Source organism: Pteropus vampyrus, unplaced genomic scaffold (genome assembly GCF_000151845.1).
Source record: "Pteropus vampyrus isolate Shadow unplaced genomic scaffold, Pvam_2.0 Scaffold44, whole genome shotgun sequence".
NCBI lineage: Eukaryota > Metazoa > Chordata > Mammalia > Chiroptera > Pteropodidae > Pteropus > Pteropus vampyrus.
In genome coordinates this window covers 5,603,904-5,617,746 of record NW_011888825.1, presented here as the reverse complement: position 1 = coordinate 5,617,746, position 13,843 = coordinate 5,603,904, and positions in this window count along the sequence as shown.

Below are 13,843 nucleotides of genomic sequence, written 5' to 3'. Positions count from 1 at the left end.
CAAGACTCAACAAACACCAATGTCTCAGTTTGTGTCCAAAGACAGGAAAAGACTGATATCCTGGCTCAAGGCAGTCAGGCAGGAGAAACAAAAGGGGTTCCCTTTTACTCAGCTTTTTAAATTCTATTTAGTCTTCAACTGATTGATGATTCCATCCACATCAGGGAGGACAATCTGCTTTACTCAGTTTACTGACTCAAATGTTCATTTAACCCAGAAACATCCTCACAAACACATTCAGAATAATGTTTGGCCAAATGTCTGGGCATTCTGTGGCCCAGGCAAGTTGACACACAAAAATTAACCATCACACTCTTGTAACTTTTCTTTAAGGTCTCAGATAAAATGTTTCTTCCTTTGAGAAAGTCTTGCTGGCCCCATCTCAAGGAGCCACACATACACAGGGGCATCTGTTGTGTATTCCCATAGCATCCTGTTTAGTCCCTACCCTGACACTTCCATTTGTTCATTTAGTTGACTAGACTGTGCCCACATTCTCTGAACCCCATTTCTGAAATAGCATCCTACCCTGTCACTCTCTAACTCTGTTTTATTATCTTTCATCTGACATATTTGTGTGTCTCAATTATCATCTGTGTCCTTCTACTGGAATATAAGCTCCAGTAGAAGCTTATAAAGTGGGGACTTTGTCTACTTTATTGACTGTTGCACCTACTACTTCTGGAAGAGTGTCTGGTACATTGCGGGTATCCAATTAATATACAGTTCATAAAACCCAAGAATAAATAAAAATAATTTATTATGACTAAGTTTATCATAGGGATGTAAGAATGTTTCAATATTAGGGAATATGTAGAACATTCTAGAACATCCTAAATGCAATTAATATGTAACCTATTTTTTAAATGTGATGATCTTGATGTCAAAAAGGAAAGGAATTACCAAACCAAACCAAACCAAACCAACTAAAAATAAAAACAAAACTTTGGTAATTCATAATGGAAAGATTTATTTCTTAAAATGACAAAGAAACCAAAAACCAAAATCATAGTAATGGTGAAACATTAAAATAAAACAGAGTTTAGTAAACCATGGTATGTGTGCTAAATCCAAATCTGCTCCTTTTATCATTTATTGTATATTGCTGCTTTTATGTTACAATGGCAGAGTTGAGTATTTGTGATAGTGATGGAATGGCTCCAAGGCTAAAGTATTTAATATCTTTCTCTTTACAGAAAAAGCTTACTGACCTCTGACAGCAAGAGAAAAAAAAACCACATGCATAAATATTATCAATCTTATCTGGAATTTCCATCCAATGCAATAAGATATAAAATATAAATATGAGATATTAATTAGTATAAAGAAATAGAGAAAATTGCCATTACTTGGTATTATCAATTTTCTGCATGGGAAACCTAAGAGGTTCATTTTAAAAAACTACTAGAACTATTTTAAAAATATGCCAAGGTGGCTAGTTACAAGGTAAATAAAAATCTTTACATTATAATAATAATCATAAATAATTGGGAAATAGCAACACATGCCTAGTTATTCTTTTAATTGTTTTTCTGGCTTTATTGAAATGTAATAGACAATTAGTTGCTCATATTTATACAATTGTACAAATACATTGTACAACTCAATGAGTTTTTTTCAATTATAGTTGGCATACAATAATATATTAGTTTCAGTTGTATAGAGTAGTGATTAGAAATCTACATAACTCACAAAGTGATAACTCTACTAAATCTAGTACCCTTATTTCCCCTTACATATTTATTACAACATTATTAACTATTTTACTTATGGTACACTTATATGTCCATGTCTATTTTGTAACTATCCATTTGTACTTCTTAAACCCTTTGCCTTTTTTCACCTCCCTCTCAACTCCCTCCTATCTAGTAGCCTAGTTCTTAGTTTATATTTTTTTTTTCATGAAATCTATACAACTTTATTCAGAATAACAAAGACTTGAGTAAGTGAACACTCATACCACAGTCTTGGACAGGAAGATTCAATATTATAAAGGTATCAATTTTTTCAAAATGAATCTTCAAGTTTAATGCGATTCCAACCAAAATCTCAATGAGGAAGTGTATCGTGGCAGTTCTTTAAAAATATCAGTTATTTTAGTATATATCAGTCAGAATAAGCTAGGTTATGATGTAGTAACAAACACTCCCCCATCTTAGTGGCTTAAAACAGCAAAGCTCTATTTCTGATGTTACATGTCCTTTAAAGTTTGACTTCTTTTTGTTTCCTTATACTGAGATTCAAGTTGAAGTAGCAGCCTTCATCTCAGATTTTGCCAGGCATAAGAGATTTCTAGAGGGTCTCAAAATGACAATTTAATATACTGGCCTGGAAATAACATAGACCACTGTGCTCACAAGCACCACCTAAATAGATCACATGACCTCATCCAATGGCTGGTTGTGAATTCTACTCCTCCTCCAAAGAGAGGAGAATCAAATACAGTGGCAACAGTGACTGGCCATTAGAGTAGGGATGGAACACTGGAAAGAAGTGGCATCTGCTTTATTGGATATAAATATTTGTTTTAAGTTGCAATAATTTAAAGAGTGTGGTATTATTTTATAGAGGGACAGACCTATTAATGCAAAAGAACAGAAAAGCCAGAGACGAAACAACTTAAGTAGAAGTTAGTCCATGATAAAAGTGCCATTAATGAAAAAATAAATCAACTAAAGTCAACATAGTTATGAAGAAAGATATTTGGGTTTAATTGAAGATTTAATATAATGTTAAAAATCATAACCATTAAATAGGTGTTTATAATAACATAACATTTTCTAAAACCTTTTCTAGTTTCTAACCAGGAAGAGAAAGGTTATTTTGCAGGTTGAGAGAGGAAAATAGAATATCAAAGTATTCCTTTCTCTGAAAATAGGCAGTAATAAGAGCAATGTAGTGGTATTGTGAGACCTCTACAAAACTTCGGAAGTCAAAGTGGCCTGAGTTAGAACAGCCAAGAGGTTTCTACAGCCAACCAGTAGGGTTTCATTAGATGTAGCTCGTCAGTGGGTGACAAATAAAGAATGGTTAATGAAGTAAAAATTGAACACTAATCGTATTAAACAGAAAAGACATCAATTTATCTCTAGGTGTTATGCTTCTTTTACATATTGTTTTAGATTATTCTAAAATTTAGGTAATTAATGCCGAATCCACATTTTATACTTAATTTTAGATTAGTTATGGTAAATCTTATCTGACTTTAAAAACTTTTAAATTGAGGTATATCATACATACAGAAAAATGCACAAATTACACAAAGTACAGCTTAATGAATTATCACTAAGTGAGAACACATGAATGACCACCACTCAAGGTCTTATCAACACTCCATAAGACCTCTCAGTTCCCTCCCAACTACTGTTTATTCCCTTCTCCCCCTCTCAGATTAGTTCAGCCTGTTTTTAAACCTTATGTGCATGGAATCATCCTGTACATGTTTTTTTTCATGTTTTCTGTTTTTTGCTCAACATTTTTTCTCAACGTTTTTTTTTTATTTATCCCTATTGTTCCATTTAGAAGTAGAGTACTTATTTTCATTGTTGCATGGTTTTCCAAGAAATAATGAATTATGATTTATTTATTTAGATTACTATTGATAGACTATGATGAATTAAGTTTGTTTGTATTTTTTACTATTTACAATAATGATGTTATTCTTGAGCATGGTAGGTACATAACTAGGAGCAGAATTGTTTAGTCATGGATCATACATATATTCAACTTTATTAGCTAATACCAAATGTCCTTCTAAAATGGTTGTGCCAGTGACTTGTATTTCCACTGCCTGTGTATGAAAGTTTGTTACTTCACATTATTGTGAAAACTTGGTAATATTAGTCTTTATGGTGGGTGTGATATAATGTCTCATTGTAGTTTTAATTTTCATTTATTTGATGAAAAATGGCATTGAGCATCTTTATTTGTGTTTATTGGCTATTTGCATGTTCTTTGTGCAAAATAAGACTCAATATTCTAAAAATATCAATCATCTCCAAATTGATCTACACATTTAGTACAACTTCTTTGTGCAAAATGATAAGCCAATCCCTAATTCATTTGGAAATGCATAAAACCGAAAATATTCAAGACATGCTTAAAGAAAAACAATGTAAGGAGACAAACAGACCTGTGGAATAAAAAGAAAGTTCAGAATTAGACACACATACATGGTCACTCAATTTAGGATGAAGGTGATATTGCAGAGCAGTAGAGAAGGAACAGTCTTTAAAAGTACTTTAATTTTAAGTGTAGTAATTGATATTAGAAAAATAATGTTATACTTATATATTTCAGGTGTATGCCATTTTAAAGTGTTCTATCCTTTCAAATGCTTTGTTCTATAATTTCAAGTGGTTTTAATAGTTACAGAGTTAAGGGAAAAGTCTGAGATATTTAAGGTTCAAATAAATGTAGTAAATTAAAGCATGATGTTCTCAACATCTGCCATGTGCTTGAGGTTCTACTGTCTCTATAGAAGCTTATCTTGATTGCAGACAAAATGCCTGCCCAGCCAAGCAAGTACTTGAAAACTTACTTGAGACTAATACTGTCCAAATATTGTGGGGCTACTAAAGATATAAAATATGGTTTACCTTTCTAAGGATTTTAGAATTTACATGTGATGATCAAATCAGCATACATGAAAAGAAAAGGAAAAAATGGTATGAGAACATGATCGAATAGCTATGCTGTCAAAGGTACAGAACGTTGGAGAAAGACGCATCAGATTAGACTTGTGAGTTAGTAAAGCACTTTCCAGAGAAGCGGGATTTGTGTTGAGATTGAAAAGCTGGGCAGGATTTAGAGATGTGAATAGAAGAAAGGTAGACTTATCACTAGTGCAGGCAGACATGAGAACATGAAGACATAGGGAAATGAAGATTATGTTTATCTACGTGTATGTGCTCTGTGTGTGTGTGTGTGTGTGTGAGAGAGAGAGAGAGAGAGAGAGACAGAGAGAGAGAGAGAGAAAGAGAGAGAGAAACAGTGGAGCTGCACAGAATACTTACATTGATGAATAAAAGAAAATAATGTGGATTGATAGATTGGAGCCATGTTACAGGACAACTTACAAAATAGGTAATTCAAACTTACATAAAAAGGAAGAGAGAGCTGAGATTTGTCTGTTCTGTTTATTACTTTATCCCCAGTGCATAGCAGAATAGATAGCACATAATTAATATTCAATAGATTTTTTAAATAAATGAATAAAAAATAGTAGGATTCAAGAAGGACTAGCCAGTCCACGCCCTGGTTTACAATATAAAACTCCTAATAGAACTAGCATCTCTTACCTAAAACACTTCTAGGACACTGGTCATTACTGACACTGTTAATAATAATTACAGAACTCATAGTGAGAAATATTTCATTGAGCAAATTCTGGTGATTAATTTCCATTTAAAAACACCAAAAGGAAAAGTTCCCTTTATGAATCCTATTCTCCAGCTCCAGCTATGTTATCACTCAGGGAAATAACATAAGACCTACCTTTTATTTAAATGAAAAGGATCAATAAAAATTATATTTTTGGGTACAAGGGTTTAAACTTCTGCCTTTCTACACATTCAAGGTTAATAAAATGTTTGTGGAGGTCTAGGGCTCCATCTGTTCATTCTCCTATTACAGAGAAGGACAAAGTAAATACCTCACCCTGCAGGTGCCACCCAACCACGCTTTACTAATCACCACTCCCCTCTAGCTGCCACCTGCCCTGGCTCCCGCTCAAAGACCCTGGTGGAAACCTTTAGGGAAAGGTGAAATCCCTCATTAGTACCTCTGTAAGCCTCAGTCCCTGCTCCTTCACTCCTTCTTGCCTGAGATTTCTTCATCAGGGCATAAGTGGGATGTCAAGTCTAGTAATAGGGCTAAATGATTCTATTCTCTTGTCCTGTGTCTATAGACTCAATGAAGACCCACTATTGCTCACAAACTCTCCAGGCTAGAAGACCTGAGAGATTATGGTCCAATTTCAGCAGTTTATAGATGAGGAGACTGAATCCCACAGAATGAATTTCCCAAGGACATACACCTAGTTAGTGGCAGCGTTGGGAAAAAACCTAAGCCCTCTGCTCCTGGCCACTGTTCTTACCCTTCACTGTCCTGCCTTATTACTGTATTATTGACAGTCACTTTGTAGCTGTGGTTTTTGCATTAGTTTCAAATCAAAGCCACACGTTGGTTAAAAAATACGTTTACAAGGCTGATTGCCACTGTGTTACTCATCGTACAATCTTTTGTATGGCTGCTCCACTGTGTCGGGCACATTGGGCAGTGTCCTCTGCAAGACATGTATCTCCCAGACAAAATTTATATTGAGAGCTGATTCTGAAACAGGAAGAATTTTTTCTTTTCTCCAAAATTCATTGTCAATTTAGAGAAGTTTACAGAAAGAGTTCTTAAGCTGAGAGACCATCAAAAGGATGGTCTGGGAAATCAAAAAACACAGAATGCAAATGATTGACTTTCATTACCTCGATTAGTATGAAAAAGTTTATCTCACTCTGGCCAATATTTTTGATGAACCATGAAACTTGGAAAGGACATGGTGCCCAACTGCTCTTTTTTTCTAGGTAAACCAACGAAAGCCCAGAGAAAGCAGGTGACTTTCAGTAATTGAGTGGGATTGATGTCTTTTCTAAGACTCCTAGTCCAGTCTTTATATTTTTCATTGTGTTAGTGCTAAAAGAAAAAAACTCACATAAAAGTGGCATTGAGTTGTTCAGGCTTTATCACTTGTTGTAACAAAAATTAAAAGCCTTGTAAACTACTTTTTAGAGATAAATTTAGATTTTTCCTAAACAGAGTGTGACTCTGACATCACCAAATCTCTACACGAAGGCAAGTACTAGGTGTTCTGTGTAGTTCTGAGAATTTTTATACTTGCCTCAAATCTAAAAAAAAAAAAGACCAAAAACGACCAAAAAAAATGTAATTAAACAGGATTCCTGGGAATCAAAGAAGCATGTTGCTTGCCACTATTTTTCTACTATAAGAAAAATGGTGGGGATAGGGTTGGGATCGTATCATAGTGTCAAAGAGGACTCTCACCAGAATAAAGTGACCCCAATTCTTAAATAACAGATGGCATTGCTAGAGGTGAACTCATTCATTTCCTTTCACTTAAATAGCTTTACACATCATCATTCCAGATAAATTAGTTTCTTCTGGTCTTAAAACTCTTTGGAGAGGGAGTATATTTTATTGAACTATACAGAATTCTGGAATTCAAGATATGCCTCCCTCATTGTAAAAACAAAAGAAAACACCATAAGCTCCAGTGTCTCCCGGCCTGTTTTTCTCAATAAATGGCATCACAATTTCCAGTTGTTCAAGGTAAAACCTTAGGACTCATCCTTGATTCCTCCCTTGTCTCTAAAACCTTTCCTTTCCCTCTGTTTCTCTCTCTAAAATTCACCTTGACTGTATCTGCTCCTCTCTCTTCATCCATTCTAGTCCATGCCACCATCCATCCATCTCTCACCTTCACATCTCTACTAGCTTTCTAACTGGTCTCTCTGCCTTTGTTCTTGCCCCAGTAAAATGCATTCTCTATGCAGCAGCCAGAGGGAACTTTTTTTTTTCTCTTTCAATTCAGTAGTGAGTTTTTTGTTTTGTTTCATTTATAGAGCAGTTTTGTGTTCATAGTAAAATCGAGTGGAAGATACAGAGAGTTCTCATACACCCACTGGATCTCCCACATCACCCACAGCATCCCGCATTAGTGCAGATTTGTTATAATCGATGAACCTACACAGACACATTATTATCATCCAAAGTCCATAGTTTACATTATGGTTCATTCTTGGTATTGTACATTGGATGGGTTTGGACGGAGGGATCTTTTTAAAATATAACTCAAATCCTGTCTCACTCTTGCTGAAAAACTTCCACTGACTTCTCATAGGACTGAGAATAAGGACATTCCTATCTCAAGGCCTTTCTTTTTTGTTTCCAATACTTCCTGGGCTAAAACACTCTTTCCTCAGATCTTTGTGTGTCTGGATCCTTCATTCGAATGTCATATCCTCAAAAAGGCTCTCCTGATTTAACCTGTCTACAAGTGGTCAACTCCTTATTCCTGTTCCAGTTCTTCTGCAATATTTTCTTCAAAGCTCTGAGCCAAATCTGTAAATCTTCTATTTCTTAAATTTGTCTTTCTTCCCTCATTATAATGTAAATTCACCCCCACTACCTAGCATCATCCCATGTAGGCACATGATAAGCACTCATACATATCTATTGAATGTTGACTAATACAGGTCATACCAAGCATTTCCTATATGACATGCATAGGAACTTTGCAAGTCATATTACATTTTATCTTCGCAAGAACACTAAGCTGGGTTCAATTATTTTTATCACATAGGTAAGAAAACTGATACACATAGAGGTTAAGCAACTTGACCAAAGTCACATAGTTGGTGCTATTTACACTCAGGAGCCTGTTCCAGAACCCACACCCTAAGCAATTTGGCTATACTGAAAGAATAAGTGATACTCGGGTAGCTTCTTCTACCTAACCTCCTTTGTCTTTACAGATTAGAGAATAAAAGAGTTCATTACAAAGCAGATGGCAATCTTTCCTTTGGGAACTTCCTAGTGAAGCTCTCAGTATTAGATCTAGAAGGAATGGGAAAAATGCATTTATTTCTCTAAGTATAGCCCTCAGGAATCCTATAATTTAAGATTTGATTTCATCACTCTGTTCCTCTCCTATGGTCTTTCCTGCCTAGGAACTTCAGCTCCTGTTAAATTCTGCACCCCACCCTCAATTCATTTTTTCATCTCTGTTAAAGGCTGTCTCTTTATGGGAGCAGTGGATCAGGAATAGATGAGAAGTTAGAAGGGGTGGGGTCTGCCACTAATTGTGGTGGAAACTTAGGCCTCATTTTCCTCATCTGTAAAATCCCAGAAACAATCTCCAAGGTCCATTTCTAGGTTTACAATATTATGATTCAGGAGCTGTTTTACAAAGAATTAAATTGAGGGTTTTTTTTGAGGTCCTTTCTGGACCAATCCGCTCTATCCACTTTCTCATTTCACTGGTCTTATCTATTAAGGTTAGAATGATATAATGAAACAGACCAGACAAATTCTTCTGATACTCGGCAAAAGCCAAGGCATTTGACAATGTTGGCTTACAGTCTATGACTTCCTTTTGGAACTTGCTAAAGTGAATTTATTCATTCATCCATCTGTTTAATACAGAACTGCTGAACACTTATTATGTGTGAGAGCCAATGTCAGTTATTAGGAGTATACATGGTCTGGATCCTCATGGAGCTAGGAATAAAGTTACTAATACAAGAAGTTAATAAAGCTAAGGTAAGAATAAAGTTACTAATACAAGAAAATTCACAGAAGTAAGTGTAAGATTACAGCAGTGATAGGTAACATCAAGGGGAAATATATGATGGCATGAAGCAGACATTGGTGGGAAGCTGACCCAATTAGGAAAGTTAGTGAGGGCTTCCTTTTAAAGAAGTTATGAACTAAGACTTAAATGATGAATAGAAGTTCACTAGAAAAAGAGAGATGCCTAGAGAGTTCTAGGCAAAGGGAATGCTGTGTGCAAAGGTCCTGTGGCAGGAGGAAAGATCAAATAGTCCAGGACTAAAAGATAAGTGTTATTATTGTGCAGAGAGCATAGAGACCTACACAAAGAAAGCAAAGATGACTTCCCTGAAAAGGGTGGAGTGGAGCTGAGATTTACTGAATAAAAGAAGTCAGTGGGCCCAAGCATCTTAACCTACTGCAAAAGACTGTTCCTACCCAGCTGAAGCTCCTCCTTAAGCAACTTGTAAAAGCTTTAGCTTGGAGAAGTGGCAATTAAAATTGATTAGGTTTTTTTTTTTTTTTTAATCCATTCTATTTGACTGTGCTGAGAGACCCTTTGGAATCACGAAGAAAGTCTACATCAGTTGTCAATTGGCACCAAGGCCTGTACGTGAAGAATCCAACAAAGCATTCATTGTTTTCCTGCCCTTGCTAGCCATGCCACTGAGGGTAGCTGTGTGTGTTCTGGCAGACTTCCTGATCCCAATCAACCAAATGGAGATATACAGAATGAATGAAGGAAGCATTTGCTAGGAAAAAAAAAGAACCAAAGAACCAGAGACATGAACAAAAGCCAAAAGGCATTGCCTTCCAATTGTTCTGGGAGATAAATCTAAGGTTATTTTCCTCTGTAGAAATAATACAATCAACAGAGGCTGTAATTTCCAAAATAAAGTTTAGAAACAATAAATGGAGGTGATTCAAAATAATGGTAATTACCCATTCTTCCCCTATTCTATATGACTCACACTGGATCAATAATCCAAATGGCTTTCTTTTCATTAGTCCCTAAATGGAAAACTTTGCCAGGGTCGTAAGAAGAGTTAATGTGTATTAAGTGAATTCAGCTTCATAGATGCTAAGCGGCACCACAAGCTTAAAACAAAATACCTGCTTTACAGACTCTCTGGGATCCTCCATGGCAGAGGAGATAATTGAGAAAATTATTGAGAATTTATAAACAAAAAGAGCACCTCTGACTCCATCATGTGGAAATTAAGATGTGAGCAGGTCAGTCATCTTGTGAAGTGTGAATGCTAGTGTGTTAAGTAAACATTTAAAAAAGGAACCTGCTTGACAGTTATTTTTAAGAGTCTGGCATATATATTTTTCCTTCATTCAAAGAGCTCAAAATTGGCTTAAGTGGAGTTTAATTGAAAAAGTTCACCTCAAGAGTGTGATTAAGCCTGGAAAATTTTAGCCAATAGGGGTATTTTTCATAAAATTATGACCGAGTGGAAATAGTGTTATAATGGAAGTCTGTGTGTAATGGGCACTATTAAAAGTATATGCGTATATATTCGAGCATCAGCAGGTAACTGACTTACAAGGTTACAATTCTGTGAAGGGTTTCTGGTGATATTATAAGCTACAGGCACAAAGCTCAAGTCATCCAAATTCCTAAATACAATTACAGTTAGATTAAAAAATATCCCTGCTAAAATTATACACCAGGCATGGTTTAGAATCTTATAATTAACTTCTCTATGCACAGACTTTGCCTATGTAATAATGGGTAATCTGATTCACATGTAATAGAATCACAGGATATTCAAACAGGAAGAGGCCTCTGATTTTCTAGTTCATCAGCAGCACTAAATTCATAAAGAAAACAAATAAACATAAAAAAACAGAAATCTTGTAAACACCGACTGCCAGAAATTTAGGTGATTTGCAGATACAGAGGTTCAGAATGAAGGCCAAAACTCTGGTCTTTTAGTCCAGTACTTCTCCTAGTTTATAATTATGATTCTCTTCTGGTATGCTTCTTGCCTGCAGTTTACAGGGAATTCAAGAATTTTTATGTAAGAGTATTGTAGGGATGTCAATTTGCTTAAAGGAAAGAGTAAGTAGCAACAGAAGTGCTTCTCAAACTAGAATGTGGTTTTGGGTACCTTGTGGGTACAGTTTCAAATCCCTCAGATTTTTGATGTGGTTCCAAGAAGCTCCCAGGTGATGCTAGTGTGCTGGTCCTTGAAAATCACTTTGAGGGCTAAGGAGCCAGAGGACTTGTCTTACAGCTGGGTTTGTATGCAGCCACTAATCATAACATGGATTGTATGTTTACATGGAGTGTCTTTGGGCTGACTAATGGAGATTAGGTTTACCCCCTTCCCACCAACTCTTGGCTTGGCTCCTGATTAAGTTCAACTACACAAGCTTGTTAAATGTAATCGTAAGGTCCGTTACTATTTTATAAATTCTATCTATCTGGAAAGGTCACCTGCACATTTTTAGGAAGTTCACCCTTCTTCTTTAATTACATAGTTATATCTTTTGCCATTTGAGAAGTTTTCAGTCATTACTTTTTTCAAGTATTTTTCTACTGTCCATTTAAAATACCAATGCCATGAATGTGAGATCTTTTGTTTTAATCTCACAAGTACCTGAGGCACTGTTATTTTTTTTTCCATTCTGCTATTTATTGTTCAAATTGGATAATTTCTATTGTTCTATCTTCCAGTTCACTGATACTTTCCTCTGTCCCTTCAATTTTGTTGTTGAGCTCCTTCAATAAAGTTTATATTTCTAAGTTTCTATATTTTCTTTCTTTGCTTTTTTTTATTGACTATCCTTTAGTTTTAAAATTTCCATATGGTTCTATTTCTTTGATCTCTTTTAGGCATGTTTTTAATTACTAATTGAAGCATTTTTATCAAGTTGCTTTAAAAATCTTTGATTATTTTAACACAACTCTTATCTCAGTGTTGTCTTTTATTTCACTCAGTTTGAGATCTTTTTGATTCTTAGTATGATAAATGATTTTTTATTGAAACGACATTTTTGCATTATGTGATGAGACTCTGGATTTTAAACTTTCATTTTAATTTAGTTTTTCTGACATTTCTCTGAGAAGAGGATCAGCCCCTTGTTTCTGCCAGATGTAGGTGAAAGCCCAGGTACCCCACTTGGCCTCCATTGACTCCTAGGGAGGGGGTAGACTCCTCTTTATTGTTGGGTAGAGTAGGATTTCTAGCTCCTGGTGTGGTATCCAGACATGATGAGGGGCTGAGGGGCCCTTAACTGACCCATGGGGATTAAAGTCCCTGCTGCTTACTGCCCTTCTGTGGAATCACTCTGGGGGAGGTACAGTAGTGAGAGGCCTTGGGGCACTTCATTAAAGCCTTACAGGTGGGAGTCTAAGTTCTCTACTCAATCTTTGCTGATGAGGTTGAGGTGGGGCCGCAGTTTTTACTATTCAGTTTGGCTGGAGTAGAGTGGCTATTTTCTAAAAATTTTCTGTCTTGCTAAGTTGCCCCCCTTTCCTGGGCTTTGACTGGAGAGAGTAGGCTTTTTTTTTTTTTTGCAGTGTTTTGTCTGAGTCTGTTTATATCTCCTCTTTGCTAGCTTCTTTAGCTCTTAGTCTATATTATATGAGGTGAAAAAATCAGAGTACCTACTACTGTGTCATTTCCAATTCTGAGGTCCCTAGCAGTCTTCCTTCTTCTCTTCTCCTTTTAGTTTAGTTATACTTAATGGGAAAAATAAGAAAAATACATTTACTTAATTTTCCCAGAAGCAGAATTTATTATTGTTGTTGTTGTTGTCGTTGTTGTTGTTATTATTATTATTATTATTATTGTTATCTTATTTCATATAAGGGGCCATATGAAGTATACAATATATATCAGGTTACAACTTGCCTTTTTCACTTAGCATTATGATTTTGAGAACTATCCATATTGATATGTGAAAACCTAGGTCCTAATTTATTTTTAATAGTTACAGGCCCAGATATAGGATAAATGACCTAGTTTCATGTAACACGCATACAAATATGAATTAAACAGGCTCCATAATTTGGCATTCAGATGATTCACAGGGGCTATAAGTATGTGACTTAACTGAGGTGCTTTCTTTGCCACAGAAGATACATATTAATGATCTATTAGGTTATAAATTGAAATACTTGGAAATGGGGTGAGAATGGGGGAAGGTTGTAAGCTATGCTAAATAATAGCACTGGGCTAGTAACAACAACAACAACAAAATGACAATTAACATTACTATCACCATTTAGTCACTCCCTATTATGTACCAAATTTTATTTCTCACAAAATCTATGTGAGGTGCCATTGCCCATATTTTATAAATAAGAAATAAGCTCATAGAAACCAAATAACACTTTTAAAGTCATCTAGTCATAATTGTCAAGTGAATATATTCTGTGAAATTTTTACATAAAAGAAAAATCCATCTTAAATGATAAAAACAAAAAAGATTTATTATCTTGCATGACAAGAAATCCCAAAGATTATTTACTCAGTAGCTCAATGGC